Source organism: Callithrix jacchus, chromosome 16 (assembly GCF_049354715.1).
Source record: "Callithrix jacchus isolate 240 chromosome 16, calJac240_pri, whole genome shotgun sequence".
In the NCBI taxonomy this organism is placed as follows: Eukaryota; Metazoa; Chordata; class Mammalia; order Primates; family Cebidae; genus Callithrix; species Callithrix jacchus.
Window position 1 is genome coordinate 70,872,310 of NC_133517.1, and position 21,600 is coordinate 70,893,909.

Below are 21,600 nucleotides of genomic sequence, written 5' to 3' on the forward strand. Positions count from 1 at the left end.
AACATAAGCCAGTGTTGGGCACCTGTAATCCCAGCCACTCAGGAGGCTCAGGCACAAGAATGGCTTGAACCCAAAAGATGGAGGTTGCAGTGAGCCAAGATCACGCTGCTGCACTCCAGCCTTGGCAACAGAGCAAAACTCTGTCTCAAAAATAAATAAATAAATAGAACAAATGTTTCTATAAAATACATCAGATGACAAAGGTGTCTGGTCCATGGTACACATTATAATGATGCTTATCAATGTGAATCACAGTCATGAATCCAAGATGGGATCAAAGCAAACTTCCCTGAAATGCTCAGCATCAGTAAACATCGCTTTATGCTGTAGGAAAGTGCACAGGGAGTATCTGTTGAAAGTTTTATGTGCAGCACCTTTTCTTTTCCTCTTTCCTTCCTTCCTTCCTTCCTTCCTTCCTTCCTTCCTTCCTTCCTTCCTTCCTTCCTTCCTTCCTTTCTCTTTCTTTTTTTCTTTTTCTTTTTCTTTCTTTCCTTCCTTCCTTCTTTCTTTTCTTTCTTTCTTTTGTTCTTTCTTTCTTTCCTTCCTTCCTTCCTCTTCTTTCTTTCTTTTTCTTTCTTTTCTTTCCCTCCCTCCCTCCCTCCCTCCCTCCCTCCCTCCCTCCCTCCCTCCCTCCCTTCCTTCCTTCCTTCCTCCCTCCCTCCCTCCCTCCCTCTCTCTCTCTCTCTTTCTTTCTTTCTTTTTCTGAGACTGAGTCTTACTCTGTCACCCCGGCTGGAGTGCAGTGGCACGATCTTGGCTCACTGCAACCTCTGCCTCCTGGGTTCAAGTGATTGTTGTGCCTCAGCCTCCTGAGCAGCTGGAATTATAGGTATACGCCACCATGGCCAGTTAATTTTTGTATTTTTAGTAGAGATAGTGTTTCACCATATTGGCCAGGCTGGTCTGGAACCCCTGACCTCAGGTGATCTACCTGCCTCAGCCTCCCAAAATGCTGGAATTACAGGCATGAGCCACCACACCCAGCCACATGCAGCATCTTTCAATGATACATGCACCCAAGTGATCTTGTTTCCTCCCCTCCTGAACCCCTTAAAAGAGGAATGACTTTCGATTCATTGATCCTCTGGTTTTTAAAAATGTGCTGTGGGTGCAGCAGAAGGAAATGCTCTTGTCATTTCTGTGAGAACAAGACTCTTAGCCTGGAGTTCATTAATCTCTGGAAAATTCTGTGGATAGTGTTTATGAACCTGATATTTACGCACGATTTTTATGTCTTCTGTGGGCATGTTTTTCTGGAAAAATTTTCCATACCTTTTAGCAGATTTTCACAGTTGTGCATGTCTCCCAAAATGTTAAGGGTCATTCACCAGGAAGGTTTACAGAAACGTTCTAGAAATGATACACAATGTATTTGAGGCAAAGATCAGAGGAGAAAATGTAAAAACCTTCCCTTTTTCATGGCTTATATGATTTTCACTCCTTACCCAGAGTCAGTGAGGGAATTGCATTCAGAGATGATGTGGCACAGTGAAGGCATAATGGTAGGTCAGGCTTTGTTGTAGCCAAGACTCAGACACCAGTTTGCTTTCTGAATCTGTACCGTCTCTACTATGCTAGCCATGAAGTAGTCAAAGAGGAACACTTCCCCTGTATCACTATACCCGCCTCCCAATACTGATACAACCAGGAGGAGACACGTCAATTACACAGAAAGTTTGAAGGCTTACATGTGCTCCCACAAATGTATGCTCAAAAGTTAACCCACAAGTGTCACCCACAGTCTGTAGAACCAGAGAGTGGGTTTTCTTAAAGAATCATGCATTAGCCAGGCTCTGTCTGAGCGTCCTACATGTTAATTCTGACAAGTCCCTTCATGAGCCAGACTGTTTTCTCATTCGTTCAAGACAGGTGAGTTTTACTCACCCAATCTGCCTTTTGGGGCTGTAATGAAAGTGTTGGTGAAAAGCACTAAGGAAAAAAATTAAATCTAAAAGAACATAGAAACCAGGGTATGTTGGTCTCAAAGGAAAGAATCTGATTGTTCTGAAAGAATAGCTGTGACCAAAATAACAGGATAGACTCTGCTTCCTGGAAGAAGAAAGTAACAGGTAAGGTGGAATTTGTTGATAGTGGGCTTGGAAGCCATAGTCAAAATATTTTCTGGGATGCTTTAAGGTTATTTTTTTTCTTTTTTCGGTGGAGGGGAGATTTGAGACAGAGTCTCACTCCATCACCCAGGCTGGAGTGCAGTAGTGCGATCTCACCTCACTCCGCCTCCCAGGTTCAAGCGATTCTGCTGCCTCAGCCTCCTGAGTAGCTGGGACTACAGGTGTGTACCACCATGCCCAGCTAATTTTTGTATTTTTAGTACAGACAGGGTTTCACTGATTTCACCATGTTGGCCAGGCTGGCCTCAAACTCCTGGCCTCCTGTGATTCACCTGCCTCTGCCTCCCAAAGTGCTGGGATTGTAGGCATGAGCCACTATACCTGGTCTGCTTTAAGGATTTGAAAAATATTGTGTGACTCTTATACTCCAGCAACCAACTGATGGTGTGAGCTTCAATCAGACTGGTTCAATAACCATCATGAATGATTCTATGGCTTTTTAGTTACCTTTTGGTTACACTGGGGCCTGAGGTCCCCTATAAACAGATTACTGGCCTTGAAGCCCACTAGGGCAGCCACCTTCTACAATGACTCTGTGAGAATGTGAACACTTCATGTGTTCCTAACTTGCACGCTCAACGTACAGAGTGAAATCGTTAATAATAATGACAATGATGAGGACATATTCTTATCCTAGATACACTACACTAGGTATTACATTATGTTATTTTAGTTATGCTTCACACATACTCTGCAAAATAAATTTCTTGAAAATAGGTTGCACATGGGTGATACCATCAGGAAATAGCTTTGCTTTTCTCCCTATTGCCTTCAAATGAATAGAGTTGCATTTGCCTTCCCCTTTCCTGATGGCAGATTGAGAAGATTCTGTAGCTTCCTAATCACTTGGAAGCTACACTGTTTTAAAAGTCCAGTTCAGGCTGGGCATGGTGGCTCATGCCTGTAATCCCAGCACTTTGGGAGGCCGAGGCAGGCAGATCACCTGAGGTCGGGAGTTCGAGACCAGACTGACCAACACGGAGAAACCCTGTCTCTTCTAAAAATACAAAATTAGCTGGGTATGGAGGTGTATGCCTGTAATCTCAGCTACTCGGGAGGCTAAGGCAGGAGATTGAACCCAGGAGGCGGAGGTTGCAGTGAGCCAAGATGGTGCCACTGCACTCCAGCCTGGGCAACAAGAACAAAAATCCATCTAAAAAAAAAAAAAAAGGTCCAATTCAATCTAAATAAAAATTTAATCTCACATTCCATTTAAGGCTTCTCCCGTCTGCTCAGCTCAGGCTTGTCTGGAGGCTCAGGTGCCAGGAAAGGCATAAAGACACTGGGTCTGCTTCTCCACTCTTTGTAGCACTTCCCACCCTACTCACCTAACTGCTGATGGATTTTCCAATATAGAAGCAGTAGACAGATGAGAGATGGTGGCACATGCTGGCTGTGATGCTCTCTTGACTGTTGAAAGCCTTGCAAATGGTAGGATCCAAATGTTGGCTCTTCCGGTTGGCATTTTTCATGGGGGTTCTTCAGAGACCCTGACTTGGCCATGAGTTAGGTGAACCTGTGACATCTCTCAGCTCCTGCTCCTGGTGGTAGCATAGTCCCCTGGAGCAGAGAGAAATTAAGCTGTCTTCCTTCTGTATTTGCCTGCTCTGGCAAAATGCACACATGCTTGCTTAGCCATCATGGGTAGCTTTGCCAAGCTCCAACCTCAGTCTTCTCCAGCCAAACACCAGGAAGAAAAACTATGCTTTCAATGTCAAGAGAATATATTTTAAGATCTCCTAAGAACTCCATGATGTTTCACCTCTGGAGTAGCTTGAAACTAGCTCTGCATCTCTGTGTCCTCACAAGCATCCAGCCTAGGAGTGTGATGTTAGTCTACCATCTTGCCATAAATCCCCTCTCCAGGATTTTCCCATACTACCTCCTATTACTTCACTTTGCTTGTGAATGAATGAAAGCAAACCATCTGCAGTATTATAAGCCTCTGAAAGAATGTTTTTCCCTCTAAGGAAGCTGCTAGTCTTCTCATAAACAAGCTGTTGAAAGTATTAGATTTGGTCATAGGCTGGCAGTTCTCATGCAGAGTGGTCTACCTCCTCTCTTTAGAATATATGGCTACTTAGCTATGTTCAAATCTTTAGGGTCTAAACCAAAACTCAAAATCCCATTAAACATTTGTTATAATCCCTTTACCAATAGGGAATTGAATTGCAAAGAGATTTGTTGCAAAATGCCCAGGTTTACTGAGTTTATAAGAGCAAAAATCAGATTTAAACCCTGACCTGGTCCTTCTCCCATATAGTCTTTTGCATATTCCAGAGTACTCTTCTTAACTGAAGTTGCCTAGGACCTTGAGAAAGGAATTACACTTAATTCCATTTGACAGACAGTAAACATAGGCTCAGAAAGTTTAAGAGACTTGCCCAGGATTAACCTGTGGATTATAGGAGCTGAATGGCTCACTCAGAGGAGGCTACTTCACAATCAATTTAACAAAGGATTATTAAAAATGTGTGGGCAGCCTTAGGAAGCTACAGGGGATGGTACCATAGTCCAGGACCAAAGAGAAAGAAAGAACTAAAGAGAGAAGGGAAGGAGAGAATTGTGTTCAGAAGGCCACCTTGAGAGGAGTCAGGTTGTAGGATGAAGTTAGTCCTAAATCAGAACTCAGGGAGGGAACTGTACTACCCACTTCTCTCTATGCTTGCTGTCCTCTGGGAGCCAAACCCAGTGGGGAGCCAGACGGTATCAGAGCCTGAAGTTATTTCCACAGGTCGGTCTCCCAGGGAAGACAGCAATAGAATGAAGGGTGGATTTGACCTACTCAGCCAGGAATGGAAGAACTGGGTTTTCAATCTGTGCCTGCCTGCCCCAAACTCTATGTCACGTTTTGTTGCCTCTGTGCTTGTTTTGTTATGTGGCTGGGACACTTCCTCTGAATTGTAAACACTCTTCGGCAGGGACTTTTCCTTACTCTCCTTATAAATGATTCCATCCTGAGCACACATGTGGGATAGTCACATGTGCTTTTCAGTAAAAGCACACTGACTGAATGAATGAATGGATGGGAAGGACAGGTTTGAAATGCATGGGGACAGTATGAGCAAAGGGGGAGATATGGTGTGCACTGCAGCAGCTCCCTGCGTAGCTATTTAGATGAGACAGTTCATACATTTTGTTTACACATTTTTGTATACAAGGTCTCATTTAAACCTCAAATCAACTCTTCAGTTATCACTCCCAGATGAGTCCCCGAAGTTTATTTGTATAGTGACAGTAGTTGAAGCAAAATGTAAATTCGGACCATCTGGCTCTAAATCCAGTTCTCTTTCAAGTACCGCTCAACTGAATATACTATGGCGAGATAATAGGATAACCACAATTTATTCTTTCTCTCAGTCTCTCTCTCTTTCTCCCTTCCTCTCCATCTCTCTCTACCTCTCTTTTGGTTTTCTCCCTGCTGTTGATTTATTGTTGAAATCAAACCGCTTGTCCTTTAGTATGTCTCACATTCTGGATATATCTCTTTGCTTTCTTGTAGTTTTATTTAACTTGTTTCTTACGTGCTATATTTCCTGTAAGAGAGCTCTCATGGCCGGATTTGATAAAGATTCAGCTTATTCCAAAATGTTTTGGCAAGATAGTTCACAAGTGGTGCCTTGTGTTTCACACTAAATTAATATGACTATCCTACCTTTCATGAGGCTAAGAATGACTGGTGGGTTCAGTTGTCTTATGAAATTTTTAATTGTCATTATTAACAACTGCCATTATGAAGTTAAGCATCAGCAATATAGTGAGGGCTCTGCTGGGCATCAAACATGTTATCTTGTTGAATCTACACAAAAGCAATATGAAAAAGGGATTCCTATCCTCATTATCAAATGAGAGCACTGAGGTTCAGAGTGTAGGTGCCTGGAGTCATGCAGCTCATGAGTGACAGAGGCAGGATATGGATGCAAATCTAGTGGACTCCAGAGTCTACGTTCTGAACAGCTACATGATGGATATTATGTGTGGCTTCATTTCTTCTCAGCATGTTTTCCCAGACTAACTCCTACACCTTTTGATTCTTGCACTTTTAATAATCCATCTGTTAGAGTAATTTATCCAGTTAACTTATAGCTAGTGCTGGGAAAAGGACCAAAGGAAGAGGCCCCCTTGGTTCCAACCAAGCCACAGCAGAAGCGAGTAAAAGATAACAGGTTGTACAGCAAGGCACCTGGAGTAGGTGGTAGGTGGCAGCAAGCAGCAACATCGAGAAAAGAAATCAACCGAAATCCTTTTAATTATACTTTATAAGAACACAACCCCAAATGGCTTAAGACAAAAGTCCAATTGACTTCCTCAACTCATCAATCTATGGAAAGGCCAGAGATGGACTGACCTCAGGAATCACTGGACCCAAGTACTAGGCAGAATTCCATACAATGCTGTCGTCATCTCTCAGCCTTCTTCATGCTTGCTGGTGTCTTGCTCTCAGGCTGGCTGTCTCCACATGTCAGGAAGCACTACTACAGCCCCTTATCTTTACAACCCCATGACCAAAGAGGAAAGAGAATGAACTTTCTTTTGTCAACTCCAGTGAGGAAAAAATTGCAGGGAAGGATTCTAAGTGGCTAGGTTTGGATGAATTCATATAACCAAAGAAATGAGGCCCTATGTTCGGCTCACTTAGGTCATATGTTCCTCCTATAACTAGCGAGACAGGGTTTACCACTGATATGGTTTGGATATTTGTCCCCTCCGAATCATATGTTGAAAACTAATGCCCAGTATTGGAGGTGGGGCATGGTGGGAGGGATTTGGATCATGGAGGATGGGTCCCTCATGAATGGCTTAGTACCATCCCCCTGGTGAAGAGTGAATCTCACTGTTAGTTCACATGAGAGCTGGTTATTTAAAGGATCCTGGCACCTCCTCCCTCTCTCTCTTGTTCCCTCTGTGTGATGTGCCTGCTTCCCCTTCACCTTTTGCCATGACTGAAAGCCTTCTGAGGCTTCCCCAGTAGCCCAGCAAATGCTGGAGCCATGCTTCCGGTAAAGCCTAAAGAATCGTGAACCAATTAAATATCTTTTCTTTATAAACTACCAGGTCTCCAGTACTTCTTTATAGCAACACAAAATGGACTGATACAGTTACTGTAAGAAAGGAATGAATTGCTTAGGATAAGATACTAAGGATATTGTGAGCTGGGCAGTAATGCCAGTCTTCGTTTTTCACATGTTCTTGTTATAAAGAAATGGCAACAATATTCAGAGGCATACTCTGGGGTGACCAAAAAGAAGAAATTTAGGGGAAGGAAATCAATACTCATTAAACACTCACATGTGCTGTAAACATCCCAAATGCTGCATGTATAGCTCATTCAATCTTTACAACAGTACCGTAAACTCAACATTTTATTATTCTCATGTTAAAGAATAAACCAAGGCTCATAGAAGTTAAATGATTTACCCTAGATCAAAGTTATATATATGAAGTCAAGATTTGGATCTAGATTTTTATGGCTCTAATGCTACTCCGTTACTGAGGGACTAAGGATACAGGGACAATAATCAATTATAGACATTTATATATAAAGCAGGCGCTTCTTCACAGAAATGAGGCAGGAGCCTATTGATGCTATAGATCATCTCATCAGATTAGAATCAAAATCTATGCTGATTTATTGCTAAATAAAAGCTGTGATTTTTTACCAGATAAACCCAAAACTGAGGGACACTCTACAAAAAACCTAACTCATATTCTTCAAAACTGTAATGATCATCAGAAACAGGACTGAGATTGTAAAGACCATCTCAGTATAGCCCAGAGGACAGCCAAGAGACGGGACAACTAGATACAGTGTGATATACTGGATTGGTTCTTGCAATATAAAAAGGGCATTTGTGAAAAAAATAAAAATGGTAAAATCCAAAGAAAATCTAAAGTTCCTTTAAAAACAATGTACCCGGCCAGGCACGGTGGCTCACGCCTGTAATCCCAGCACTTTGGGAGGCCGAGGTGGGCGGATCACTAGGTCAAGAGATCAAGACCATCCTGGTCAACATGGTGAAACCCCGTCTCTACTAAAAATACAAAAAAATTAGCTGGGCATGGTGGCAAGTGCCTGTAGTCCCAGCTACTCAGGAGGCTGAGGCAGGAGAATTGCTTGAATCCGGGAGGCGGAGGTTGCAATGAGCCAAAGTAGTTACACTGCACTCCAGCCTGGCGCCTGGTGATGAAGTGAGACTCTGTCTCAAAAAATAATAATAATAATAACAATGTACCATTGATGGTTTCCTAGATTTGACAAATGCGCTACGGTAATGGAAGATATCAACAATAAAGGATATTGGGTGAAGAGTTTAAGAGTGCTCCATTATCTTTATGAGTGCTCCATTATCTTTACAATTGCTTTGTTAAGTTAATCTTTAAAATTGTTCTATACATTTAATATTTAATTTAAAATTATCTTAAGAGATGAAGTTTATTAAAACAAAACTGCTTTTCCCCTTGAGTAAGAGCATAATGTGTCACCGTGTCTGGGACGAGTCTGCCCAGGTAGGGGCTTGCTACTGACGGAGCAAAGAAGACTCTGGGGCTCCTGACACAGGGTGTCCTGGGTTGAATATTTGTGCATATCCCTCCCCCAACTCATATGCTGAATTTTAGACCCTTAGTATGATGGTGTCTGGAGGTGGGACCTGCGGGAGGTAATTAGATTTAGAGTTCAGGAGAGTGGGGCCCCGTGTTGGGATTAGTTACCATAAAGTGTTACCACAGCTCTTTCTCTCTTGCCGTTATGTGGGCACACAGTGAGAAGGTGATCATCAGCGAGCCAGCAGGAACGCTCTCACCAGAACCCAACTGTACTGACATCCTGATCTCGGTATTTCCAGTATCCAGAACAGTCCGAAAAAAATTAAACCAACCAAAACACCCTATTTGTGGTACACTTTGTTGTTGCTGATTAAGACCCCAGGGTTGAAATACTTTGTTATGGGTGCCACGCTAAAGAAACAAAACCCTAACATGAAATTAAAGGCAAGTGAGGCAGCTGGTTAATGGTAATGGTGAATTTTTGTTCATATTTCAGATTCCACCCAGGCCAACTTCTCCTCTACAGATGCCCTGCTAACATGCTCTTATTTCAGACTATGACATCTCTAAAGCTAACTTACTCTGGTGCCACATTTGAATCAGCAATCTAAGATTATGCCCCAAACAGTGTTTAAAGCTCTTTGGAAAAGTTGTCCCAGTTCCTACTAGGTGCTTCTTATCCCTGCTTCTGGCCATGGCTTCGCCTAGTTCTCTTGATTTGGAAACAGCACAGGCCAGAGGGGGACTTGCTAATTTCTAATGTTACCCAGTCTCAAATGCACTGCCTAGATGACTTACTAAAAATGAAGAATGACCCCTCATTAAAGTCTTTATGGACTATAAAACTGCATAAGCCATTAAGTATATTATAAACCTTCATTTCTGCCAAGGGTGTCAAATTTTTTACATATGTTTCTTAGGCAGCTATAGGAGGTAGGTTAAAAGGAGAAAAACAGGGTAGATGACTTAAGTCTGACTAATTGAGAGGAGAAGTGAAATTCTGAGGGTGTGTGCAATCGATTCTTCTCTTTTCAGGGTAAAACAGAGGGTCTTGCGTAAAGTGTATAAACTCACAGATTTCAGAGTGGGAAACACGGTGACCAACAGTCCCAGTCAGCTCAGGACTGAAGAGTTTCCCAGGATGAGAGACTTTAAGAGCCAAATTGGAACAGTTCTAGTCAAACCAGGATAGTTGGTCACTCATATAAAAGGGATTTTAAAGCTATCTTCTGAGACATAAAGACTCCAAAATATATTTTCTTCTTGGGGGATTTGCATATAGCAAATATGTTTTCAGGAAGCAGTGGGGAGTAATTGACAGAGATGGGCTTGGGCAGGACAGTGGGGCGAGAGGAGGCTGGTCCAACATACTCACAGTCAGAACACCTGTGTACCAATACTAGCCCTGCTGTCAGAAGCTGAGAACACCTGGATAAATGATGCCTGCTCTATTTTAGTTTCCTCATCTGCAAAATGGGGACAGTGCTAGTACTTCTCATAGGTTTGTCTTGAGCATTAACATTCAATAAGGCGGGTAAAGTTCTTCGTATTCTGTTTGGCACATAGGAAATGCTAAATAAATACATGTTAAATGTTATTATACTCTTAATACTATTAGCAGTCTGAATTCTTATTCCTAGTACTGCCACTTACCAGCGAAGTGGCCCTGGTAATTGCAGCCTCTTCATCCGTAAAGGGAGATAATGGCACCTTACTGTGAGGTTGGGAGGTTTTAGTGAAAGCACATGAGGGAAATGAAGGCTGCTCAGTCCCTGAGTGGCTCAGCGTTCACGTTTTCTTCTCTCGCATTTAACTACACTAGTAGAGTACAGAGACAACAGGATTTACAGACCGGGCCTTAATCTTGGCTATGCCGTTACTAGGGACTCAAGATAGTGACTTTTCCTTTTTAAAAAGCCTGAGATTTTCTTGGAAGGCTGAGAATTGGTTCTGGAGGCCGTTACCGAAAACGAGTTGTCAGTCATGTTTCAACAAATGAAATCATCATTGGAAGAAGCATGCAATTGCTTTGATAGCTCATTCTATCACCCGCATGTTAGCTTTGTCTTTATTCTTCAGTGCTAGGCCCTTCCCCACTGTATCTACTCACAGACCATCATTTCTAAGCCATGCAGTAGATGGAGGTTGTTTTCAGCACAGTGGAGTTGAGGCTGGGTAACACCACTCACCACAAACTCCAGATTCCTTTGTGCTATTTTGCTTTCTCCCTTCTCTGTTCTTCCCTTAGCCTTTCTTCCCCTCTTTCCCTCCTATCTTACCTTTGCTTTTGTTCATTTTTGACATTCCCCTCCTCTCAACCTTCACAGTAGAAATTACTATGTATTCCTCAAAGGTGGTTTTCTCTTGCTTTTGGCTGAGTTTACCCAATGGAATACGAGTAGAAGTGACATGGCCTGGCCCATGAAAACTGCTCAGGGACAATCCTCTCTCTCTTTCTCCCCCTGCTGGCTGGATATTGAAGTTCAGGGATTCTTGGTACTGATGCCTCCACCAGCCTGGCTCCCAGTTTGACTGTAGGAGCCAATCAAATCCAAACAGCAATCCTCACCTCTACCCCTTGCTGTCAGAATCATCTTTTGGAGGCTTACATGGGTGAGAAATAAATGAGAATTGAACTTCATATGAGTGAAAAATAAACTTTCATTTCATTAAGTCAATGATATGTCAAAGTTAATCTATGCTAGCAGCCAGGCTTACATAAAATAATATGGCCATGCCCTTGAGGACTCCTTTCCACTGTTTCTGATTTGCCATCCTCCAAATCTCTCTCCTCTTAATTATGATGAATACTGTAGATCTGAAGCAGCCGTTTCCATGTTTGCACACTCATAACCAATGTAGTACTCAGCAAAGAACATTTAGTGATAACCATCTCCCTTAAAAGGGGAAGTAGGTTAAATAATTATTTTATGTGATATACCATCCTTTTATTCAATAAGTAACCACACAAAGTACCTACTATGTGCTCTGTTCTTCTGTAGGCACTAGAGGTAGAGCAATGAAAGTAAAATACTACCCTCAATAGCTTTCATTGGGGGGTGGGGCCTTGCTCTGTTACTCAGACTGGAGTACAGTGACACGACCATGGATCACTGCAGCCTCGATCTCCTGGGGTCAAGCAATCCTCCTGCCTCAGCCTCCCAAGTAGTTGGGACTATGGGTGCACGTTACCATGCCCGACTAATGTTTTAGTTTTTATACAGACAAGATCTCATTCTGTTGCCCAGGTTGGGTGGGTTTAAGGTGTCCTCAAACAATCCTCCCCTTGGCCTCCCAAAGTGCTAGGATTATAGCTCTGAGCCACTGTGCCCAGCCCTGCCCTCAGTAGCTCTTGACATAGTGCTAAACTAGATAACTATTACTAAAACACAGTTTAGAAGTTACAAGATTTTATGGACGCCAAAGGAAGGCTATCATAATTCAACTTGGATCTGAATCAGGGAAATCTTCCCAAGAAGGACCTGAATTAAATCTCAAAAAGCAAGTAGGAATCAGATGAGAGGAGGAGGAAGGGTGTTGTGGTATGAGAATTGTGAGTAAGAAGGCAGTGAGATAGGCTGCACCCTGGAATCTGCATTTTGGGTCAGGCCAGAGTGAAGAGTATACATATGGGGTATGAGTGTGGCAGGAGATGAAACTGGAGGTTGGACATCATGAAGGACATCAGGCTAAAGTTTTTTGTCTGTTTGTTTGTTTGTTTTCTTTCCAGACAGAGTTTTGCTCTTGTTGCCCAAGCTGGAGTGCAATAGTGTGATCTGAGCTCCCCACAACCTCTGCCTCCTGGGTTCAGGCAATTCTCCTGCCCTCAGCCTCCCAAGTAGCTGGATTACAGGCACACGCCACCGTGCTCAGCTAATTTTTTGTAATTTTTAGTAGAGATGGGGTTTCACCATGTTGACCAGGATGGTCTCGATCTGTTGACCTCGTGATCCACCCGCCTCGGCCTCCCAAAGTGCTGGGATTACAGGCATGAGCCACCGCGCCCGGCCCAGCCCTTTACTGTTCTTAACAGCTTTTATTCACATGACTTGATTTGATCTTCCCTACTGTCCTCTGTGACTTGTAGAGTGAATTCTATGATCTCATCAAACAGGTAAAGGGCCTAAGGTCTAGAGTGTTGAGATAATTTGCCTCTCCTCATTTCTAAGTGGTTGATCCAGGACCAGAACTGCAATGAACAAATATTTTCTTGGCCTTGATCTCCTTGAGACCAAACATCACATCTTTTTATTGTTGTCGCCTTCCCAGTGCTTTATGTAGGCACTTAACCTATAACTTGAAATAGTGATTAAGAATATGGGCTTTGAACTCAAAGGAGACCTGGATTCAGCATCTGTTTTTTGTTTGTTTGTTTTGAGTTTGTGGGCATATTTTTTTTAACTTTCATTTCAGGCTCAAGGGTACATGTGCAGTTTATTATATAGAAAAAATTCATGTCGGAGGGGTTTGAAGTACAGATTATTTCATCTCCCGCGTTTTATGTCTGTTGTTCACTTCTTTGTGTCTGTATATACTCGATGTTTAGCTCTTACTCGTAAGTGAGAACACAGCATCTAGTTCTTGATATTCTTGGGCAAGTCATTTAAACTATCAGAGAAGCAGGGTTTTAATTTATAAATTCACTGTTGGCTGGGTGTGGTGACTCATGCCTCCCAAATCCCAGCACTTTGGGAGGCCAAGGTGGGTGGATCACTTGAGGTCAGGAGTTCAAGACCAGCCTGGCCATCATAGTAAAACCCCATCTTTAAAATAATAATAATAATAAATAAATAAATATATATAATAATAATAAATTCACTATTAATGCTTTCTCACATGGTTGTTGTGAGAATCAAATGAGATGATGTAAATGAGGCACTTAGCACAGTGCCTGGCATGTAGAATTGCTGAAATATGCTAAGGATTACTAGCTTGATCACGGTTTCTTGTCAGTTATTTTTTTATTATGCAGAAATTTAAATGTACTTAAGACTAGGCCAAACAGCACAGTGAACCACTACATGACTAAACACAAAGCTTCAAAAATTATCAGCTCATGGCCAATCTTGTTTCATCTCCATCCCCATCTTTTTTCATTCTTTCTATTATTACTGTTATTTATTATTATTATTATTTTGCAGACAGGATCTTGCTCTGTCGCCCAGGATGGAGTGCAGCTGTACAATCATAGTCCACTGCAGCCTCAAACTCCTGGAATTAAGCAATCCTCCTGTCTCAGCCTCCCAGGTAGCTGGGACTGCAGGTGTGCATCACTGTGCCCAGCTAAGCTTTCTTATAATATTTTGTTGAGACAGGATCTTGCTCCATTGCCCAGGCTGGAGTGCAGTCATGCGATCTCAGCTCACTGCAACCTCCACTTTCTGGGTTCAAGTGATTCTCCTGCTTCAGCCTCCAGAGTAGCTGGGATTACAGGCATGCATCACCAAGCCCAGCTAATTTTTGTAGTTTTAGTAGAGATGAGGTTTCACCATGTTGGCCAGGCTGGTCTAAAACTCCTGACCTCAAATGATCTGCCAGCCTTGGCCTCCTAAAGTGCTGGGATTGCAGGGGTGAGTTACCACGCCCGGCATGCACAAGCAGTCTTACAAAATGTGGGGAAGAATGATGTGGTGGACACAGCTAAAGGTGACCCTCAATGAGTTACCTCTTCCCTTTATCATGGGCAGAAACTGTGAATCACTTCTAATCAACAGAGAATGGTGACAATGATGGAATGTCACACCCTTGGTTAGGCTATGTTATATGAAAAAGACCATCTCTCTTTTCTAAGGCTTAAGAAGCATTTTTACGGGGGATTTCTAAGTTAGCTGAAAAGTCAAGAAAAGACAACGTTTGCTCCGAGGAATATCACTGTGCCGTAATACTCTTCTGGCATTCCCTGACTTTTCCATGGAGAAGGTTCTAGTATTTTTGCCATCTGCTGGATTTGACTGGTGGACCTGAACAAGAAGGTGCCAGGAAAGAGTTGTTAACTCTATCTAATTTCATTTAAAGATCTAGTAAAAAAAATTCCTCCTGCATAGATTAGAGTGAGGATTTGAGTCACAGCAGGGAGACTTTCAACTGAGACTGCTAGACAGAACTCCCAAGTACTAAGTCAGGTGACGCTGACTTGCACTCTCACCAATAGTAGTAATTAAGAGCTGGACTTCCAAGTATAGAAAAGGAAGGAGTCCTGAAGGACCTGATTTTTCAAGGTGTAATTACCCCAGAGAAAAACTAAAAATCTTCTTGGGATACCAGGGGAACTGAGGCACATACGTGTGTGACATAGGCATACATACACATACTGTCAAACATATACCGTCACAGAAGCTTCACTAAGTAACCCAGGACTTTGCAGTCAGAAAATCTTTAATTTTTAGAATACATGTAATGAGGCTGGGTGCAGTGGCTCACTCCTGTAATCCCAGTACTTTGGGAGGCTGAGGCAGGCAGATCACTTGAGGTCAGGATTTCGAGACCAGCCTGGTCAACATGGCGAAACCTCATCTCTACTAAAAATACAAAAATTAGCTGGGTGTGGTAAAATGCACCTGTAATCCAGCTATTCAGGAGGCTGAGGCAGGAGAACTGCTTGAACCTGGGAGGCAGAGGTTGCAGTGAGCCGAGATCATGTCACTGCACTCCATCCTGGGCAACAGAGAGACTTCATCTCAAAAAAAAAAAAAAAAAAAAAGAATACATGTAATGTTTACATTTTATCCTTTACAAGAGAGAATAAGGAGCAAACTTAAGAATTTTTCTTTGCTTGGGTCCCTAAAAGTCTGGAGGGACACTGTTGAGGCCACACACCTATTAACACTTGGAGAGGCTCTTGTTCATGGCTCTCCAAGACCCCTCCAACCTTTGATGATGGCAAAAGTACAGTTTTCCTCAGGCATCTGTTATCCATCTCTTTTTGGCTCCCTCCAGTCCCTAGAGATACACAGACTTGGGAATACTTTGAGCTGCCGGAATTTTCTAGAATACCCAGGTTACTTCCATCATTTGAGAGAGGAGGAAACCCAACCCCAGAGGAGTGGAGCAATGTAGTTAAGGTCACAGAGCCAGTCAGATGCAGAGATAGGACCAGCAGCTGCAGGCTTGTCCTCTCCCCACCCATCTCCTGTTGCTATCCCATGTATGCTGGAGGCAAGAGGTGGGTGGACATTCAAGAAATGCAAACTCACACTAATGTTTGAATATTAAAGTTTAATATTTTAATTTTAGCCTGAAACAAAACAGTATTAAAAAGGTACATCTGCTGAAACAAATTAAATAATGCATTTCTGGCCTCAGTACACACGACTGACTCATTTGGCCCTGTGATTTTCTTCCTGGTAGCAGAGCTGGCCTGCACAGGGTGGGCAGAGAGGCAGCAGGGCTTCCTGGGACCTCCCTTCTTTTTTAAAAAAATTTTTTAACTTAAAAAATATGGAATTCTTCATGAATTTGTGTGTCATCCTTGCACGGGGGCCATATGAATCTTCTCTGTATAATTCTAATTTTAGCATATGTGCTGCCAGAGCGAGCACCTGGGGCCTCTCTTCTACTGGGCATTTCTTCTTTCTCACAATTTCAGTCCTTGAAGCCCTCTGCTTCCACACAGTGGACCCCAGTTGTCTTGTGTACTTAAGGGCACCTTTCTGTCCTCACAACTGACGTTTCATGTGATCACCAGGTAACGTGCTTTATTGGTTTGTTAGAGATACCATAACAACGGACTATTAACTGAGTGGCTTAAACAACAGAAATTAATTTTCTCATGGTTCCGGAGGCTGGAGGTCCAAAGTCAAGGCAGGTGCAGCACTGGCTCCTTTGAGGGCTGTGAAGCGTGAGACAAAGGAGCAAATGCAAGAAGTCGTGTTTGCTCACTTCTGCTTGGTAGCATAATTGCACAAAGCCCCTGATGCTGAGACAAAGTGCAGCTCTCTGGGAGGATGCTTTGAAGACAAAACAGGATAGAGCACAGGGCCCCCTGTGTCTCTTGCCTGGGTCACTAAATTCCTTGAAAGATAAATGACCCTAGCCCTTGACTTTTCCTACTCTCTATAAAACAACATCTGATGGAATTAGTGATTATGCCTCTGTAGTCTATAACCAGATATACTGTGATACCCAAACCTTGACGTAACTTTACTTTAATGTAGCTTCTCGGCAAATCTGATGTGATTTTGCACAGACTAAGCCTCCACCATCTGTATATAAGCAACAGCTTAAATACTGTGTTGGTGTAGTCTGATAGAACCTCTCTACAGGGCTGCTCCTGGGCTATTGGCCTCAGTCTGTCCTCAGTAAGGCTTCTGAATGAGACTACCTTTAATTCTTTAAAAGCTTTGTTCTTTAGTCAACAGAAGAAGAAATCTTTCCTGGGCTCCTCTCACTGGTCTGCAATGGCTATCCCCTCCTCGTGTCTCCACATCATCTTCCCTCTGGATGTATCTTTGTCCAAATTTCATCGACTTACAAGGACACTAGTCCTTTAAGTATATATATTTAGTAAGTATCTATATTTACCAGTCCTTGTAAGTATACATATTAGATTAGGGCCCACTCATTAACCTCATTTTTGCTTGATTATTCTGTGAAGACCCTATCTCCACATAAGGTTATATTAAGGTTACATTTTGAGATACTAGGTGGGGTACAGTTAGGGCTTCAATATGTGAATTTGGTTGCAGGTGTTGGGGAATACAATTCAACCACCAACCCCCAGCCAAACTGGTAGCCTGTTTGCAGTGGGTAGGAGGAGAAGATAGGACTGGTTCTCACCGCTCTCAGCCCACCATTGCCCACCTGCATGAGCCAGGGCATATCCTGCATCTTTGTGAGCCTCCATGCCTGTGCTTTAAAATGAGCAGAAGTCACTCCTGCTTCTAGAGCTGCGATGACAAATACACAGGATAACCTTTGGAGATAGCTCTGGGATGACATCTGACACATCAAAGACTCTCAATCATTGTTCTCGTTCCTACTTTGGTCCATAATGAGAGACTATTCACAGATAAGAACTCTTTATATTCTCTAGAAGAGAAACCAGAACAAAACACAGGCACACATCTGCCCTTAGAAACTTCTGTTCAAATGAAACTTCATAAGTAAAAACAAACAAAACCAAGAGAAAAATAAAGAAAGTAGAGTGGTGACTCAAGTTTGGGGCCACCCAGGCCTCCCTCTGGATATTTACAGGCCCAAAGAACACTTGACCATAATTTCTTTCATTGCTTCTCTAACTAGGCAGAGTGGCTGCTTGGATGTTTTGTTAAAAATAATAAAAACAGCAACATTGTGTTGTTATTCTTACAAAAGGAATATGTTTTCTATAGTATAAAATGAATAAAAGGTCATATTCATATCACATATTTGGGAATATCATGTCATATTTTTCAATAAATCCTGTTGCCATTTTTATTGTAAAAAGTTAAATCATATAATAATTGCTATTTTTAGCAATTATTGCTAAATCATATTGCTAATATGATAACATCTTCATATTAACCATGTTGACAATGTACCCTGAACATCTTCTTATGTTAATGCATATTCTTCTCTATATTATTTTTAATGGCTACATAGGTTTTTGTCGTATGAATAATGAATCATTATTTACTTAGCTGTTCATTATTGATGAACATTTACGTTATATTCTGCTTTTGAATGATTGTATTTTTGTTAAAAATCAATGCATTGATGAGCTTTCTTAATTTTTCCACGTCTCCCTGTTCTTTCCACTGGAGGATCACTAAACTTTAGATGTATAGAGCCAAATGGGGTAGCTGGGGTGGTGGAAAAGGGAAAGAGACAACTTACCCACAGAGCTCCATTTACAATAGTAAAGGGAGCTACGCAAGGGTTTATAGATCTATCGGGAGAGACTTATTATACCTATACCTCAAATGAATCGGTTACCACACTGTTTCTGAAAAACAACAACTGCTAGAGGACATTCCAAAATGATGGGGAGAAAAAAATTAATCATCAGAGTTCAGAATAAGGTGCAAATGAGTGATAGAGGACTCTGGAGAGGGTGCCTGATTGGAGGGAAAATGCCCAAGGAAGGAAGCAGGCACACAGGCAAGACTGAAAAGGGAGGAGCAGACTTCCTCTGTGGTTTCACATCAAGGATATATTAGTCTGTTTTCACACTGTTATAAAGACCCACCCAAGACTGGGTAATTTATAAAGAAAAGTGGTTTAATTGACGGACAGTTTCCATTGGATGGGGAGGCCTCAGGAAACTTACAATCATGGCAGAAAGGGAACAGGCATAATTCACATGGCAGCAGGTAAGAAAGACTGGTGAGTGAAGTGGGAAGAGCCCCTTATAAGTCCATCAGATTTCAGGAGAACCCACTTATCATGAGAATAGCATGGGGGAAACCACTCCCATGATCCAGTCCAGCTCTCTTCCTTGACACGTGGGGATTACAATTCAAGATGAGATTTGGGTGTGGACATGAAGCCAAACCATATCAAGGGGGCTGCTACCCAGAAAGTGTTGCATGAGACCCAAAATTGCCTTCAGTAAGGAACCAGTTCACAACAGTTTGTGCTTTTGTCTTTGCTGGCCTTTGAGGCAAAGGGCTGGGAGGCGCTCGGCCAGGATTTTGATCCTGGAGCTTCAGCTGATTTTGTTGGACAAACTTAAGCCAGTCAATTATTGTTTCTGGTCTGAGCCTTCTAAATCTTTAAAATAAAGATAGTGGGTTAAAAAATAAATAAGGTCCTTTTCAGATTCTTTACTTAAAAAAAAAAAAAGTCCAGTCCTCCTGAGATTTCACAGAGAAAAAAGGAACAATTTCATGAATCAGGAGTTCATAGAGGGTAGGAGAGGAAACACGCAGGATCCTCTTCACAAAGTTTATTAAGCATCCTCTCCCACATCATTATCATCCTATCGCTCATGCTCTCCCTTCTGGGTCCTGTCAAATTGCTATTCAGACCAACTGACTAATTGTGTCTGAAAAGGGAACGGAAAACCTCCATGTCATCGGATACACTTTTCCTTTGATGGATAAGGCGGAAGTTCCAACGAGAGTGTTAGGCAGGAAAATCCGGCTCCTTCAAACTAATTGCTGCATATCTGATTTATTTCCCTCCTTAATGCTGTTTATTTTGTTTTTATTCAAAATATAAAATTGCTCCCTGAGTTGGGAGATTAACGTCTTTCTTCTTGTTCAGCAACAGATCATTTGTGGGCCCTGGTTATAAATAGGAGGTTGGAATCCATGACTCATTGTTTTTTCCTTTTTTGTACAGGATATCCCCTGAGATTAACTGTGGTTACTTTTTTTTTTTTTTTTTTTTTAAGTTAGAGACATCAACCTCTAATTATTTGCTGGTTGTTACATTACAGGTTTTTGTTTTTAGAAAATGTAAAGGTTTTCTTCTGAGCTTTCTTCCTGGAAGATTTTTGTGGTTCAATAAACTAGAATTTTACACATCACTGGGCAATGACTTGACTGCTTACATTTTTGATGGATTCTTCTGTTCATTCGTTTAATAAATATGCATTTATTTTATGCTTACTCTGTAAAAGTGACGTGAACATTCAGTCTCTTGAATGAGTAGGGCTCTGAGTCTAAGGGTGGGAGGAACACAGAGACAGGGAATTATTACCCAGGTCGATCTGTTGTGTGCTTGGAGTTTATTCATTTGTATTATTTATTTATTCACTGATTCATCCAATGTCCATGGCAGTCACATATCCTGCTGGGGTTTAACACAACTATGGTACATCTGGCATCCATTCCTTCATTTATTAACAAAAACAACAACCAAGCACAATCTCCTGCTAGGTGTCACTCTCCAGCTAGACTATAGACTATAGATGAAGAGAGGAAGATAATTATGAAGGGCTTTGCATGACATGCATAAGAAAACTTGACTTAATTTGGTACCTTGGTTTTTTTCTTTTTTCTTAAAGTTGCTTCCTAGCTGTTTACCTTGGGACAAGTTACTTAACCTCTCTGTACCTTGGTCTCCTTGTGCACTAAATGGTGTATCTGTCAGTGCTCAGTTAAGAAAGTAGATTGCACTACAGGCATTTCCAGCAGAGAGGGATGTAATACAGGTAGTTAGTTACAGTCTTTGGAAGAGGTAGAAGAGTAAAAGGGAGAAAGGAGAAACTCTGAGGCCAGGGAGCTCTTACCAGCCTTTGGCAGAAACCCAGCCTGCATGTGCTTATGATTTTCTTGAGGTGCAATTGCTGCTACTGCTTAAGGTCCCTGCAGCTGTGCAGGGGGCCAGAAGGTGCACTTCTGCTGATATGTCACCACTGGGGGTGAAAGCAGAGGTGAAGCAAAACCAAAACAGTGCAAAAACAAACTTCTTCTTCCCTCCAGCATTTGAGTCCCAGCCTAAGGCTTTTCACTGGCAGAGCCCAACCAGAAGGCAGCTGATCATAGCCTGTGAAATGTAGCTTGCAGGCTTCCAAACCACATGCATTATAAAGATGAACATAGGAAGTCAGGAATGAAACTGACAGCTAACAGACAAATAACCAGCATACTTGGGGACAATGATGACACCTTCCTCCTGTGCTTACAGCGAGCTAATAAGTTAGAGTATGTAAAAGTGTTTAGAATAGTGTCTGGTGCATAATTAACAATTGCTATTAGCTATTATTACTATTATCTAATGACTCCAGGGAGTTAGGGAAAGATGTGTAAACAGAGTAGTAATAGACTCAGAGTTATGTTTTAGAAAGCCACAGAACAGTATGAACTTTAATGGGTCATATGAGAGGCAGGGACCACTTAGGAGTTGGTTGGGATTTCAGTGCAATAAGGATAGAGAAGAGGAAATTGATTACAGAATTATTTTGGCTATAGAATGATCTAGACTTAGTGACTGATAGAATCAGAGAAGGAGGGTAGTCCCAACATGCTTCCAAATTTTGGATATGCGTGACTGTATGTAG

The 21,600-nt window shown here is 42.0% G+C and overlaps 1 non-coding gene and 1 pseudogene across 1 annotated transcript; one reads left to right on the forward strand and one right to left on the reverse strand.

Annotated features, from left to right (window-relative positions):
- Positions 1-8,877: 8,877 nt before the first annotated feature.
- Positions 8,878-21,600, forward strand: part of LOC128929860 (histone-lysine N-methyltransferase SETMAR-like) — an 85,746-nt pseudogene continuing 73,023 nt past the window's right edge.
- On the reverse strand, positions 16,107-16,213 carry LOC118148653 (U6 spliceosomal RNA). The gene has a single exon (XR_004735574.2). It is a non-coding gene; the product is annotated as a U6 spliceosomal RNA (small nuclear RNA).